Genomic DNA, 11,062 nt, shown 5'->3' with positions numbered 1-11,062 from the left:
ACACAAGCTAATGAACACCAGACAATCTGTGGGTCCACAAAATCAGTCTTCCATTCATTATGGTGCAGCTCCAGATTTTACAACTTGCCTTTGTCTTTGCTTTCCGATATCAGCCTTGAGGAGTAGTTCGTGGATATGAAAATTGATTGGTTTGTTTTCCCATTTAATTAATAGTAATTTCTAATTATATACTGATAAGCTTTATCTACCATTTGAGATAGTTCTTTCATGTAATGGAGTAGAAAAGATGTAGATATTTGTATGTTTTGAACAAGACCTCTGTGACGAATATGGAAGTGAAATGCAGTACAACAATTTCAATTCTAACCATTAAGTACAACTGTAAAATATTTGAGACTTGCTGCTGCCGTGGATCCTGGGGACTGGATGACCGAAATGTCAGTACCAATATTTAGAGCCCAGTGAATAACCATCGAGTGAATAACCAGCAACATGCACAGTGAAACATCCATTCAATTTTTCACACCACTGTGCAATGTGTTGCACTCCCAGCTGTTATTACACTATTACCCAAACCTGATGGTTTACGAGGTCACTGTCCATACCTTATTACTCCCACCAGGAGTCTGCTGCTTCATCCTATATCCATGCAGACAGGTAGGAGTGGGACATCATGCTGTGCTTTGTTGGCATGTTGCTAAACGGAAGAGGAGCAGGTCTGGTCAAATTCTTGCACAGCTGCTGTGGATGATAAAATATTACTGCTTCCACAGACTGTCTGGGTGAGAAAATCTCTAGTTCTGTTTTTAATTCACTCTCTACATGGATACACACAAGATATTTAGGTGCATGCACGCACAGCCAAATAGATGAATGTAGCTAACTAATACTAGCAGAAAATGTATTTTAGGCAAGAAACTTAAATTGGGGCAAATTAACACAGTCTCAAGGCTAAAACATATTGGCCTGACAGCCAGAAGCAACGATTGGGAGGAGTTTGATGGTGTTATTGTTGCGCTAATCAACCTCAGCTGATCTATCTCAGTGGGAGTTTTTGAGTGGGAATTTGTTTGAAGGCAGATTCAAGATCTTGTGATAACCCCGTAGAAAATCATATGGAAATCTGTATGCTCTGGTTTCATGAAACGTCTATGAAAATTTAGAACGGGAAAATCCATCACAAAATCTGACAAGCACAAAAGGCTTCGGATGGCCGGGCTCCACAAAACCATGTGGTTCAAGCCCCATGCCATATTGCTGTTCAGTCCCTTGTGCCCAGATGTGTCTCTCAGGAGGCTGAATCTCAATTCAGACAACTGAATTTTAATAGGGAAAACCAAATTTAAAATGATAGCTAAAAGTTAAATTCAATAATAATCACGTTCAATTTCAAGCCATTCAATTTCAAAATTGTGCCTTACAAATTCAATTTTTGAATTTGTTTATTCAACAAATCCACTCATTTATTCAACAAATCCAAATTCAACGGTTTCATGAGCATGACAAATTCAAATCCATGCAATTCAAATAAAGTTCTTGCCGGCCCTGATCTCTTTCCATACTTGTTGCTGTGGAGGACCGTGAGAGCGTCGTCATTCCTTTCTTCATAACTCAGTGTCACTGACAAGGCCTGTCACCCTGGCTCAGAATTGATTACTTTTCCTCATTTGTCCTTCCGCAGCTGTCAGCCTGCTATCAAAAGGCCACTGCGGTAACAAACCTCTCCATTCCCCCAAGATGCACTGCTCTCTCACATTTCTTGATTAAAGATGTCTGAGTCACACATGGCTTGCAGGGAGGAGCGGGGTGCAGGTGGCTGACGGGTCAAGCGAGTTTAGCCTGAGGGTGAAGGGAAGGCAAAAAGAGAATGTGTTTCAGAATACAAATATACAAATATGAATAACGAGTGGGTTTGTGATCCATTGAAAGAAGAGTAAGATGGAGCCGATCTTCTGAGGATCGGTGGACATAACCCAAAACACATTTACCATCCAGTGAGCAGAATGCAGGCCAAAATGGGGCCTGTCTCGTGATTTCTCATAAACTTGCATAATGTTTGTTTCCCTTGGTTTTTATATGCAGACACTCACACAGTGACTTCAGAGCGGGGAGCAGAGCTGTTTTTATAGGACCAATAAGACAATAAAATCGTTTCCAATGACTACAAGCAACCCCCCCCCCCCCCCCCCCTCCAAGACTGCATTAGGCTTGCTGATTGACATGAGCAGTTAACAGCTCAAATGGTTTGTGATTCAGCCTGGCTTTTGCTGTTTGTGCTTTGATATATGCTTAGAGGCAATAGTGGTCAGTAAGACCGAGAAAATAAAACCCTAGCTTGATTACATGAAGGTGAATTGTAAACCCAATGCCGAAAAAGCTAGAGGGTTGCTCGCAATGGGCTATGAAATATGACTATTATAACTAAATTTGACTCCACTTAATTCCATGATTTACCTATGAATTACGCTTATTAATGTCAAATTTTCAAATGAATTGTAAATTATTGCTGAGCAAATTTATGTGGCATCAACAAAATTAGGTCAGGTAACAAAAACACAAGAGACAAAACTTTTTGCCTTCTAAGGTTAGATTGCCAACACCTATGTATGCATGAGAGCGAGTGTGTGCGTGTGTGTGTGTGTGTGTGTGTGAGAGAGAGAGAGAGAGGACACTTCAGTTCACCTGAATTTCACAAGCTTTTAAAAGTCCTTTCCATAATTCCTAAATATTTTCCCCTCATATAAGGAGTGTCCCGGCTAAAAAGTTGTATTTATGCAGACACACATGACCACTATTGCCTTTCTTCTCTCAGAATTTGACCAACTGAAAGCAATCCTCAAATGTAAGATGCTTGCTGCCAAATGCTTTTTGGACAAGGCTTGATTAGTGAACATTGGCCACCAGTGACCCTTGCTCCAGATTCTCCTCTCGCTCTCGCCCCTCTTCTCCTCCCTCGCTCCTTTCTTTTACCTGGCACAAAGGACACAGGGCTGTTTCCCATTATAGTAGGAGTCACACTCCTCTGTCTCGTTCCAATTGGAAACAGGTTATAGAGAACATGATTTAAACCTTACCAGAAACCCAATTCGAACATCTGAGGCCAAAAAAAGACCGAGGGGTTCGGCTCATTTAAAGGTTCTATTTAAAGATGAGGTAAGTATATTGGTTTGACCCGGCGCAATGAATCAGGTTTGTCATCATTGATTTTAGTACAGTAGGTTCTCTTGTCAAAAATATGTCAACAAAGGATTACTGCCACTGCCTTTACATCAAAAAGGACAGATGTAGAGTCAATGTGTAGAATGTGTAGGGGTTTTCTGGTGGCTTTTTGGGCCGGGTACACACCGCACACTTGTACCACCCAAGGTTTGAATCGGGTTCAGTTCTTAAAAACGGCAAATGATGTCATGTCCTTTTGCTAAGGTAATCAAACCATAGACAAGTCTCAATTCCAAGCCATTATAAACAAACAACCTGACAACGAACATATGTCTCATTAGTAATGTCTGACAAATAACATCTGCCTTACCAACACTTCAGATACCTCACATCTGAGACAACGCAAACTTGAACTTGTACTCATTTTAAAAGCTGTAGACATTATTGTAGCATTCCAGACAGACAGGTTATGGGAGCCCAGCTCTGTTCAGACAAAAAAAACTGTAGCATAGATCAGGATAACAAAATTAGCTAGATAGCTAATTTCATTTTACAGATCTTAGTAAGCTGCATATACACATTCTCTGCTTTTTAGAATAGTCGGGAGTGATAGGAAGGTGAGGAGAAACAGTCTTCTGTCCCGAAATAGTCTGCTTCACACAAATAATTGTCAGACTGGTGGGTGTTATTTTCATACTGTTTTAACACCAAAAGTGAAATTAAACGCCCTTACTCTCCTCACCAAAAATACAACATTATGAAGTTGAAACTCCTGAAAAACACAATAGGCTGTGGAGCCCCATTTGAGCTATGGCCCCAGGAAAAGTAATTTAAAGGATGACACTTTAGCCAGTCTCAGCTCCTCAGGGCATTTCAAGCCTAGGGGCCTTGACAGTGAAAGCCCAGTCACCTTTTGTCTTCAGCCCAGACTGAGTCCTGCCTGGGGATCTTAGGGTTAAAAGGTAAGAGATGTAGCTAGGGCCAAGGCCTTTATGTGCCTTGAAAGTTATCAATAAAATGTTAATAAATTCTAAGACTAACAGGCAGCTATTGTAAGGATGTCAAAATTGGTGCAATGTGGTCCCTTCTAGTCCTAGTCAAAAGCCTTGCTGCAGCAGTGAGCACAATCTGGAGCCGTGCCGCGGTTTGTTTATTAAGGCAGGTCAATAAAGCATTACAGTAATCGAGAAGAAAAGCATGTATAATTCCCTCTGTGTCACTTGGAGACAGGATGGATCTAATTTTGGCAATATATTCGTTAGCTGCAGAAAACATGACTGAAATAGCTTTTTTGAATGTTGCTCAAGATGATGCCTACGCTTTATACAGCCTTGACATTATCTGTTACAGGACCACAAGACTGCTGACTTTGTCCTGAAATACATTCAGGGCCAAATAACAAGAACTTAAGTTTTGTCTAAGTTAGTCAGTGAGAATGTCATGATCAGTAGTGTCACATAAGACGCAGTAGTCAAGGAACTATTTACAATAGAGAGTAAAGCAGCTTCTGAGGAATTTGGTGGGTATAACATCTAGTAGACTGGTAGAAGGTCTCATACCTGATAAAATACCCATGAGTTCTTTCAGAGAAATGGGCACAAAGTAACAGAGTAAGTCCAAGTTAGGGCCTTATCAACAAAAAAGGATAAAAACCTTTCGACCTGTCTGCAGCAGAAGATGCAGCAACACCAATATAAGCAGGGTTTATTCTTTTTTAATGTGATCAATTGTGCTACATATCAACCTAGTTGTTGTGCTGATGGGCAGAAATTGGATCAGAAAATATTTGGCTCTTGGCTCAAATTGACTCATATAGCAATGTTTTTGAACAATACAAATAACTGAAGTTCCACTCCATTTATTGATAAAAAGTGCTCTGAAGTACTTCAAACTACAACCCAAGAGGATAATACAATGTTTTATGGCCAACTTTTCTTTTTTTAAACACTTACTGACTTTATTTAATTGATGATGAGGATCAAGCTGAAACGTCTGCTCTAGCTGTGAATGCCTTTGAGGCATTTCTAACAGCTAATGTTGAAACGTGACTTTGATTTAGATTTGGGTCTGGAACTGAATGTTAGGCCACTGGGGTGCCAACTCTTTTGATTTTACATTGCCAGATGTGTTACAGGGTTGCAGCCAGACCCAAGACATTGTGTGTGTGCCGTGCACCAGCACAAGCCAGACAAGGCTCACAGCAGCCGTTTAAGTTAGACACTTTTGTCCCGAGTTGCAATGATAGTAATTTCCAGAAAAATGTTAATTGAAATGGCAATAAATGTTCTCTTTGCTTATGGTCCACTGTATACATGAATCTATAATGTTTGAAAAGACATTTTTTTTAACCTAAGGCAAGACCTGCTACATTTCTTTCAGATTTTGTTTATGTTAAATGCAGCAGACATATTATTGGGCACTCGGGAGCACCTCTGTAACAGCTACTCTGTTTTGTGAAACTCTTATGGATGGGTTCTGTTCAGCCCTTGGTTTGGTCGGACTCTTGTTTGTTTGTAATATCACTGAATTAAATATTGCTTCTGTTTACAGCTCAGTTTCTCTTTACTTAAACTGTAAATTGTAATGCTTTTTGGACACTGGGGGAGGGGGCATGGTAATACCATAGTATTAAATGGTGCCTCGTTTTACACTCCAATTTCACCTGAAATGACCTCTGACAAACGCACATGTCATTATACCATTAATACATATAAATAGCACATGAAATGAGACAATTAACATGACACTACATGCCTATAATCCCTTGACCCACCCCAGCTATCACTATTCATTAGCCTGAGAACCTTCTACTTGTGAAATAACATGAACAACACAATTTTTCTGGCAACTACTGAAGTGAAGAGCATCAATGGTAGTAAACAATGCAGCCTTGTTGCAAATATGGAAAACAATTCAATAATTATTACATTCAATATTATTATTGATTTACAGAAAATCAATGAGGGCTAAGTTAAACCAAAAGTTCATGTTTGTTAGCAAAAAAGATGTTTGAGAAGTAGGCTAGCTATATGGTATAATACCTTTCAAAGTGGAAACATTTCTATTTCCAGATGAAACAAAAAACTACTGGTACTATATTTTACGTTGTTAAGAGAAGTTTCAGCTGTGTGCTAGCTAAGGCCATCCAATACATCAAGCTACCTATGGTTTAGCTAGGAAGCTATCAGTTAACACCTGATTTACACTTAAAAATCGTAACTATTAGCTAGCTAACATACAATAAAAATGTTCATGATAACATACCTCTATCTTTGGAATGCTCCTCCTCTTGTTCTTTTTTTTTTTAGGCTTTAACCTCATGATGGAGGTTTTTCTAATGCGTCTTGTTTGTGTATCATCATGTCATGCTTGACCGAGTGATTGTCCCCCCCATCCTCCCATGAATTTGGGGTCATGTCCAAAGTGTGCAATGTGGGGAGTGGGAAAGATTGTAGTATGTAAAATTATATAAACCACTAAAACAACACTATTCAGTCATTCAGTCAAAGGTTTTTCAGCGGCTAGTTGCTGCATTGTCAAAATTTTGACCAGGGTGGATGTGTTTCATCATAAAATTTCCATGAACATGATTAACAGATGAAAATAAACCATTATAAAGGATATGGTAGGAATGTGGCAATGTGGCAACACTTTCTTGTACAATCCAGGTAAGTTTAACCTTTTCCAAATGGATAGAAAAGCTAATTTATAGGAAAGTTTTTTGCTTAATTGTTAGAAAGTACACAATTAAACTTGGGCTATTGCTAATATAAACCTTCAGTACCATAAGATGGCTCCTTGAATTGATGCGTAATAGAGAAGGTGCTGCAGATCCCTTTGACTGAACTTTAAGAACCACTAGCCTTGTTAATACACTTAATACACAAAGGGCATCATGACATTATTGTCGTCACATGTCACCCAGCCTAATATAAGTGCAAAAACTAGACCTAGAATTAATGGAAAATAAATCAAGTTCCCTGCAGAAAAAAACACCCTATATAGAATGTGTTTTAGCTCAGAGATCCTAAGGTTATATCTTGAAGACTGAAGAAAAGATGCATTTACACGCATTCATTGTTGTCCACTGCCCTGAATACAAACTGTGGCACTCATTGCAAATTGTCCATCCAGTCCTGGCCTGAACGTTGCATTTGGATCTGGCAGGCCTGAATCCACATGTCCCCTGCCATTCAGAAGTCCCTCTGGGGGGTCAAGGTCCATTACAATGGACAAAAATCACCCTGCCCGTCGTATTTGTTAGCCCCTAATTGCAAGACCCACAGCAATGTTGAATGTTGACAGCAGGCACATTCATTATGAACGTCATTAGCAGAGTCATTAACAGTGGGAGAACACGTTAAGGAATGTTTGGAGACAGTTATCTGCTTTGGCATTAAGTAAATAAGAGGGGGGTATCTTGCTTTGCCTGACCTACAACTGTATACAGTTGTAGGTCAGGATTGCGTGTTTGCAGGAACGTGATAGGGGAGGGGAGTGGGAGTCGTAGTTTGAGTTGTAATTCTTTTGTTGGAGCCTGCTGTTAGTGTGGAAAACGGCCACAGCTGATAAGCAGCTCTACATATCTCATTAGGGACAGAGAGAGGGAGACGTTGGGAGTCTGGTTATCCACAGAATTTGGTGTATCGTCATCAAGATTTTTATCCAACTTGACAGGCTATGAATTACTAAGTATTTGGAACAAGACACAGCCTATGTTGCCAATCAGTGTTCCATCTGACAAAGGATAAAACCGCAAATATGTTAAAATGTAACCCAATTTTACCTCAGTTGCTCTTGTGAATTCCAAGGAGAGAAACAAGATAAGTGCCTTAGCCAAACACAAGATAATGTGTGCTGTAAATTTGCTAAATTCAATCATTTGTTCACACAAAGGCTTTTCCATAAATGTTTCATTTTCACATTTTTCATTCTTTCGTTGACATATCAATTACCACTCTCCACTCAATACACATGAATCTAGTAACTGCTCGGATGGTTGTATAATTATGATACAATAGCTAAACCTGCTATTTATTTACATATTGCTAATTGATCCAGTTGCTGCCATTGTACCTGGTAATTGACCACCAATTACGTCATTAGTCTGTGTTAGTCTGTTTTGATAAGGACTTAGATGCAGACCCAGTGATATCTACACAGCCCATCTGCACTGTCTGCCACACTGAATATGTAAATTACAAGCAACAATTACCCAGGCATTTCAGTCTGGGTGAATATACTCTATGCTAATGAAAATAGTTAATGCTAATGTTAGCTAAAGCTAAGCAGACAGTTTGAATTAACTCAACTGTAATAGAAGTAATGATTATATCTTACAATAGGCTCCTCCAACACATACACACAGTACAGACCTGGCGATCTGAGTAATCTGCTCTTGTACAGTTTGAGTTGGAGAGCTCATGCAATCCATTCTGCCACAGCAGGCCAGTTGTTCACGAGACCCAACCCCTCTCCCTCCAGTGTGATCGTCATTAATTGATAAGGACCTGTAATTGACCCCTGAATAAGGTGGGAAGACTAGTATAATGCTAGCCTGGGGGCTTGTGGTCCTATGAGACTTAGTGTAGAGCTCATGGAGCCTGGGAGTGGCCACAGGAGAAAAAAACAAGCCAAAAAAAAAAACCCGTCCAGGCCACAATTTACCAAATCGAGGGCATGAGATGCTATTGCTTCTGATGGTATGTGATTCCCTCATTTTTGTACATTTGTTTTCATTATTTTGTGAACACAATTTCATAATGCATGTGAGCAAATTAATAAGGGCTCACAGTTTATTAAAATGTGCTTATGCTTCAAACTGATTTAACCCATGTAATCAATTAAATGTAATTGATTGCATTTATTTATTTAGTTCAATTAGCTTAAAATATTGTTGAATAAAGATTTATTTAGTTGATTCAGGCTTTTGGTAAGGTATAACGGATAGAGAATTGTTAATAAAGCTTAATTTTAGGTTAAAACAAATGAGAACTTGCAGTTCAAGGCGTTACTGGTAGTGAGAAACATTTGACAAGGATTTAAAAAAAAAAAAGTAAAGTCAACTGAGCAGACAAGCTCATCAGCTCTGCTCTGCTTTACGTTCATACAGTTCCACACATTCACACCTGGGAGCTGCTAAGTACAACCACAGTCTTCTACTGCTGGCTACTGAGCAGCTGCACTGGAGCAGCTGGGGGTTAAATGCCTTGCTCAAGGGCATTTTGGAAGTAGTTGTTGAGGGAGGGGAGAGGGTTCCTCATTCAGACTCATGCAGACTCACAGGTGTTCATTTTCCCAGCTGTTTCAACTGGCTCTGTACTATAGACTGTTTGGACATGATGCGTTGTTCCTGCAATGAATCTTGTGGAGCTTTCCATTTGTTCTCATCAGCCAAGTCACCATCCAGTGCATCCTGGGTTGGCAAGTAAATTTTCGTGTTCTTTATCCGTCTTCTGTCTTTAATGTTTTTATTGTTTTGGAATCATACTTTGGCCATTAGGTATTACACACTGCCTTTATATATTAACTTATTATGTATGCATGAGTTTATACTTCATTACCACAAAATACATTTTCCCCCTACAGGGCGGCCACTCCCAGGCTCCATGAGCGTTAGGGTGAAAGCTAAAACATAAACACTGCTGTGAGCCCTGCTGTACTGACAGGAGGAGGATTTGCAGATGTTATCCATTTAGTGGTAAATAACCAAAACAGGCTCAATGACCACTGCCACCGCCAAGACCAGACCAGGCCAGGTCAATTACACTGTTAAGACTTTTGGAGTAAAGGAGAGGGCAATGATTTGATGATGAGCCGTGTCCAACAGAACTGCTGATGCAGCAACATCTGCATCCGTTTGACCGGAATAGGAACACAATTCATATGAACCTGGATGTGAGGTAGAAAAATGTAAAGCTCAAAATAGGCCAGATGCTAGGTAGACAGGCACTCGCTCTCTCTCTCTCTCTCTCCAGGTAGCACAGCTGCACAGAATACCATAAATTACTCCTACTTTGGTGTGAGAAAAAGCAGCATCTATACAGAAGATGAAATTCAGCCAGCCAGACAGGAAGAAATCCCACATAAATCCACAGTTGGAGGGAGAGATGGATATGTTGTTAGTGTCTGCAGCCTTGCAAATCAAATTACTTCATGCTAATGTATGATGTTTTTTGTTTTTCTTCTTCTTAGTTTATTCTTGGCAAGTCATGCAGACCCAAACTTTGGTTTGGGTCTGCATGACCACCAGAACTCAAGGAACAAAATGTGCTCATTGAACACAAACTCTTTCAGTAGTTCTGCCTGTGGTCAGCATATTTTGACTAACTTAAAACCCATTCTTTGTCATTTTTGTGCATCATTTATGTGAAACATTCAGGAGTTTAGTTATTGTCCCCTTTTTCATAATAACAGATAAGTTGGTATGACGTGTGTTATGATGATGCGGTACAATCTTCCTTGTGGGCAAGTGGAAAGACCGGATGCCAGAATCATATTGATGAAAAATGTCTACAGATGAATCCATCTGTTCCCCTTGAGGAACCTGTTTCCCCTCTACTCCCCCTCCCCCTGAGAGCTAATCGCTGATGATAATTACGTTTAATGAGATCACGGGGTCGTCTGCAGAGTGCACTTCTGCAAATTGCTCCCAGCGTGGGGTCTGAGGTGGGGTAGGGTAGGGGGTAATGGGGTAATGGAGGTCGGGGGGGGGGGGGGGGGTCAAGAGTGTTTGTCCAGTGTTTGGGGCCAGGATCCACAGCGCTGGCCCCCGTAGCCCAGGCCGTCCTGTCACTCAGTGACCAGTGAAACATGTCATGTATTTGTCTCCTTTTGTCCTCCACCTTGTTTGTCTGGAGAAGATAAACACAGAGGTGCTTGTCTTGGGCCTATTGTGTCAAGTTGTTGTCGACCCATCATGTCCATTAACCCCCTCCCGGCC

The sequence above is a fragment of the Centroberyx gerrardi genome, chromosome 20 (assembly GCF_048128805.1).
Source record: "Centroberyx gerrardi isolate f3 chromosome 20, fCenGer3.hap1.cur.20231027, whole genome shotgun sequence".
Lineage (NCBI taxonomy): Eukaryota > Metazoa > Chordata > Actinopteri > Beryciformes > Berycidae > Centroberyx > Centroberyx gerrardi.
Note: the sequence above shows the minus strand (reverse complement) of the source record.